This window comes from Lygodium microphyllum, chromosome 14, assembly GCF_053477565.2.
Source record: "Lygodium microphyllum isolate KBCC chromosome 14, Lygodium_microphyllum_v1.1.10, whole genome shotgun sequence".
Lineage (NCBI taxonomy): Eukaryota > Viridiplantae > Streptophyta > Polypodiopsida > Schizaeales > Lygodiaceae > Lygodium > Lygodium microphyllum.
The window spans coordinates 11006393-11012479 of NC_141148.1; the positions used below are offsets into that span (position 1 = coordinate 11006393).

At 40.9% G+C, this 6087-nt stretch overlaps 1 pseudogene; it reads left to right on the forward strand.

Moving 5' to 3' along the window:
- Window positions 1–3140, forward strand: part of LOC148025322 (uncharacterized) — a 46314-nt pseudogene extending 43174 nt beyond the window's left edge.
- Window positions 3141–6087: the final 2947 nt, after the last annotated feature.

Consider the following 6087-nt stretch of genomic DNA (forward strand, 5'->3'; position numbering starts at 1 on the left):
GGTCTGTGGACTGACGGGGCTCCCGCATGGCATCATGATCATCCAAATCCACATGCTACCCATGATCTGCTTTCTTGAAGTGAGCTTCTTGTTGTGGACCCATACCAAAATGGTCTTCAACAAGATCTTCTCCATCCTTTGCATCATAATATTCAAATACCAAAAATATTTTGGCAGTCTTTGCCCTGCATGTGGGTTGGTGATTACAAGATAGTGGCTTAGCACATCGATAGCATAAGCCCGCAACATGCAGTTCCCGTATCGTATCACTAGTAAGGTGTCTAACGCGTTTAGCCTTAGATAGCAATTTACACACTTGCTCATCACCATTGGTCAGCTCTATAATAGTTCTGACATGCTGCTCATAGTCATCTTGCTGCTCATGTACAACAGATGGCTGTCCATACTCATGACCATAGTGCTCATTCTGTCCATATTGCATATGGTGATAATAGCCCTGCTACGCATCAGAGGGATAGTTTGGTTGAGCATATGCATTTGCTTCCACTGATGTTTGCTTCTCATATACATAAGCATGCTGCCTTTGATCATTGATCCCACAGCATTGGTCATGTTTTCCATAATCTCTATGAGAATATATGTCACAAAAATGTTCATGCTGCTATCCAAATACATCTATTTGCTGTTGCCTACTACCAAAACTTTGGTCATATTGTTGCCCATAAACATGCTGCCCAAGATTGCATGATGACTATCCAACATGATTACAATGATGTCCTTGCATCCTAGGCTGTCCATAAGTATGATGATTGGCAAGTCCATGAGGATAGGTATTGGCATGATGTCGGTCATAATCACTTGCTTGTTGTTGATCAAAGCTAGAAGGGTACTAATAAGCATAACCATTTTTGTCACACCCATAAGAACTGGGCTGCTCAACTAAGAGAGCCTCACAAGTATAATCATAACTATGTTTCTAAAGAGGTGGATGCTCATAAGCATAAGCATGTTGACCATAATAGTCATTCTGCTGCCAAGGCTCAATGGAATGATACTCATCAGCATATACATGTTGGCCATAAGCATAAGCATTTGATTCAAGTGTACCATCAACATATACATGTTGGCCATAAGCAGAAGCATTTGATTCAAGTTTTTTTTTTTTCCATAACCGCCTTCATAAGAGCAATACACTGATCAATTAAAACTCCAAGTTTGTCAATTTTAGCCTATATTTGAAGCCAACCTTCTTCACTAGAGCTAGAGCTATTGATCTCAGCTGCCATTGCAGTCAAGTTGAAGAGATATGTTGTTCCTGTCCTTGCCTTACAATTCTAGTTTCACTCATCTGACATGCATACTCCCAAAATACACAGTCCTCAAATCAGGACCAGCAGATATATTCAACTATACCCTGCCCTGAGATTCAACACATGCAGACCAAAAGACAAATCTCTGACTACCCTGCTCCTAAGCTCAACAGCAGCAATTGAGCCCAGAATCCAACTGTATGCTCCCCAACAAACACCACAACAATTGCTACAATAGTAGATGAAGGGGTGTGGTCACTCAGCCACTTTACCAATAGCATGTGGTTCCCCCAGGGTACATATAGATTTCAAGGTAGACAGTCTAATGCAATGGAAAGTGATGGCAGCCGTGACCACTCCCTTGTAGATGGAAGAATTACATGGGATTTCTTATTGATCAGTTGATTGGAACAAGTGCAGGGTTCAATTTGACGGGCCCGAAATGGGTGTGGAATTGGTCGCTGATATTGACTGCATGCTTGTGAATACCCTTGGTTACAGCAAACGCTAGTAATGCAGCAAGGGCTTCTTCAATTGAAAGGATTGAAAGTGTTTTAGCTTTATCTGGTTTAAGCTCTTTCTCAAATTATTATTATTTGAATGCACTTTGTAAGCAAGCACAGTTTGCGGAAGGCTGCTACACTTGAACTTGAGGTGGTGTTCAGGGATTTCAAACTGGACCGCGATTGCTATTGGCTCTAATTGCAAGGAGCTTTGGAGCCTGGACCTGCCTTACATAGAGATCAGCAACATTGGCTTGGCATTTGTTAAGAACCTCAAACACTTGGAATCTCTTGAGTTTGGTTTCTTGCCACAACATTGATGATAAAGGCTTGGCACACCTCAAACATGGCTGCAAAACATTACAGATGCTAGATGTATCAAGATGTCAAAGTGTTAGTTATGGTGGCCTGGTAGGCCTTGCTGATGGCTTTGCTACTCTACAACATCTCTCACTCTCTTACTCCCTTCCAGTAAAAACTGATGCTTTGCTCCAGAGCATTCGGAAATTGGAAGGCCTACAGTCAATTATGCTTGATGACTGTGATGTTGGTGCAGCTGACTTGTCATTGCTTGGAGGAGGTTGCAAAGCATTGAAATAATTGAGCCTGAGCAAATGCAAATGTGTCACAGATACTGGCTTATCTGCTGCCCTTGCTAGCTGCCAAGTGCTTCGAAAACTTGATCTTACTTGCTGTCAGGAGCTGACAGATTCTGCTTTGTCTTTCCTTGAAATGTCTGCCTCAGAATTGGTCAGTCCAGTTGATGCCTTTGCCACACTGCTAAAATCTGCTAAGCAGAAAAGCGTGTCAACTCCTCTTCCTGAGGTTTTGAGTGACACTAAAAAAAGATCAATCTACGACCGCTATGGAGGGGAAGGCCTAAAGGACATGCCTTCTCCTGATGATACTGCTGGAGGGTATTCAAATGGCTCCTTCAGGTTTAATCCGAGGAATGCTGAAGACATTTTCTTGGAAGTTTTTGGAGCATCAGGTCATTTTTCAGGCATGAATGGTAATTCTTACTTCAGTAGGAATAAGAGCACGCGTTCCCCATTTCCTGATGGGTCATATGGTACTGACAATGTTTTCAATTTCAATGAGGGAAGCTCAAATGGTCTTAGGAAAGTATCAGTTGTGGAAAACAAGTTACCCTGTACTTTGGAAGAGCTCTACAATGGATCTGTGAGGAAAATGAAAATATCTCGAAATGTGTTGGGTGCTGGTGGAAAGACATCAACTGTTGAAGAGGTTCTATCGATCAAGATAAAACCTGATAGTGATTCAGAAAATATCACCTGCAGAAGCTCTTAGTGGCTACACCATTTCTCTTCCATTGTTAAATGGAAAGTCACTAACTTTTCCATGACTGCTTAATGCTGTGGTATTATTTTGTTTCTTCAGTGGAGGTTGCTGTTTAGGAGAAATATATGGCATACAGCTTCCCAGCCCTCCCTCTGTGTGAACTGTGTCGTTTCTGTGTCTCTCCCATTCGGAATTCTCCCTCTCCTGTTCGTTGTGCCGATTCTGGAACGGCTTTTCTTGCCTGAAAGTAGCACCCTCCTTTCAGCCCCTTTCGCTCCCGGTGCTGATAAGGCTTGATTGCGGAGCTGAAGCTTATGTATGGGTAGGATGCATTACTGCAGGAATAGCTCTTCTTCGTGACCTCTCTCCATCATCTAGAACTTTGCCGAAGACATTTCCGTCCAGAGTTGTTGAACAGATTGGACGAGATTGTGGTTTTTGAGCCTTTGACCCCCTCACACTTGCGTAAGGTTGCTAAACTGCAAATGAAGGATGTGGCTCTTCGCTCGGCAGACAAGGGAGTTGCTTTGGCAGTAACTGATGCAGCTCTAGATCTTGTTCTGAAAGAGGCATACGATCCGGTTTATGGTGCAAGGCCTCTCCGATGTTAGCTGATGGCCGCGAACTCAGCTAAAACTGTGAATCTGGTCTCCAGGATTGTTGCAATACTCTCCAAACTATTCAAGTATGCCAATGTGTATCAGTGTACTGCAACTCCACGCAAACCATTTGGCTTCTTCCATTTTTGCCTCTAGCTTCTGAAAAAAATCTTCACTTCTACCTATTGTCTTTAGGTTTTCAAAAAGACAAAATACTTGTGAAGAGAGGTTGTTGAAAACACCATAGATGCTGGAAGGAATCCTTGAAGAAGGAGAAAAAGAAGAAAATTTTGCTCTCTAAAGCCTCTTCAAATCCTTCAATAATGGTGCTCCACTTGTTAAGAATGAAGAGTAAAGAAAGTTTCTAGCATGAAATGCTTGTAAAAACCTCATGGCTGAAAGCTAGGAGAAGATCTCTACTGCAAACTCCATGAAAGCTTGACAAAAGCTTGGAGAAAGAGAAAAGGAAGACCTCTTTTGAAAAGTAACCACAGTTTAACCCCAAACTAAGCCCAGTTAACCATCCTTTACCCTAGTTACCTCCATTTTTACATGAAATTTGATGACGTCCTGTCATTTAAGCCATTATCCGCCATATCTGACCTTGGATATCTCCAGATGTAGTCTCTTAATAACTGTAGATGATCTACAGCACTCCACTAGTCACTGTCTTATACCATTTTTGTCTGAAATTGATTTTGAAATAGGAAAATGGGACTGAAAATGGAAGAAAAGAATGGATCAAAGACTCAAGCTCTGATACCATTGTCAGAGAGAGAACTAGGGAGAGAGAAAGAGGAGAGAAAAGACTGCAAAAGAGAGAGAAAGACTGCAAGAAGAGAGAGAAGAAGAGTGACGAGGAGAGAGAAAGACTAGATTTAGGGAGAGAAAGACATGAAAGAAGGGGAAGCCATAGAAGCTGTGAGCAAGAAGGGAGAGAAAGTTTGTAATTGTATTATTGTGTCAAAAAGATATGTAAAATTACATGCCCTCTCCTTTTATACCAATGTTAGTGTGACATGGTATAATATCAATATTATTTACACTAATTCCTTATTCTCAGCTTCTTACAATCGTACACCAACAACAGTAATACATGAGGTGACTCCTCATGAGAGGCTTTATGGGATAAAGCATGACATTAGCCATCTTAAGATCTTTGGATGTTTGGAATATGTATATGTTTTAGATAAGAAGAGAAAGAAGCTTGGCCCAAAGGCAGAAAAGGCCATCTTTACTGGATATGCATAAGATAGGAAGGCTTACAAATTCTACAATCCTTCCACTCATGAGACATTAGTCTCAAGAGATGTAGTATTTGATGAGCTGAATTCATGGCATGAGAAGAAGACCGTCTTGATGGATGATGATGATGTTTTTCAAGAGACTTATGTACATGCAAGTACAAATGAGAGTGTAGAAATTTATGAGCCTTCTAAAGATGCTACTATATCAGTTTGTCCTTGGACAGGTAGATTGAGGACTTCAACATATTTGTCCATTGACATGGGCATGTCAGTGAGGGGGAGATACGCAGATAAAGGAAAAGGCAAACTTGATGATGTTATAGGGCCACTCACTTCTGGTTATGATTCACCTGGCACTGATAGCTTGGATAGTGAGTTTGGCATTCCATCAGTTGTGACTCCTGGTGTGAGACATAGATATGTACCACCTCATGAGAGAGGAGAGTCTCATACTGCACCTCAGTTGAGGAGATCAGAAAGAGTCAGAAAGCCTATGGATAGGCTTACGTACAGTGGCTGCAAAGTGAGGCACTATGCATATATAGCAAAAGTCACTAGCTTCAAGGAATCCACAAAGTTTTTTGAAACTATTGTGGATGATCATTGGTGTGTTGAGTGTTGAAATGACTTGTTTTTTGGCTAATTTTTGTTGTTTTTGAGAGCTGAATGGTTGATTTTATGAGATGATTGATTGGTTTGAAAGTGGTTTGAGAGTGTTTTGGATGATATTGATTGTGTTTTGGAAGTTCATGACGTTTATTAGTGGAGATATGAGGTTCTAATAGGTTCTGATTGGTTCTGTATACCTTCTGTATACCTTCTGTTTTGTTCTATTTTGTTCTATTTTGTTCTGATTGTTTTCTGTAAGGAGGGATGGAGTATTGATTGATGAAGATTAAGATCTTGTGAAAGCTTATTGAATGGTTTTTGAGAGTTTGGAATGGTTTGAGTATGAGTTATGTGGTTTTGATGACCTTCTATAGGTCTTCTGTAGAGCTTCTGTCTCTGTTCTGTTCTGTATTGTAGCTGTTTTGGTATTGTTCTGTAGACTATTATGTATGCTTCTGTATGTGTTCTGTTGGATGAGAGTGTAGCTTGGGAAAGTTTTCTAGCCTTGGAAAGAGGTGAATACAAGTGCAAAAGAGCTAAAAGAAGTGAAAGAAGT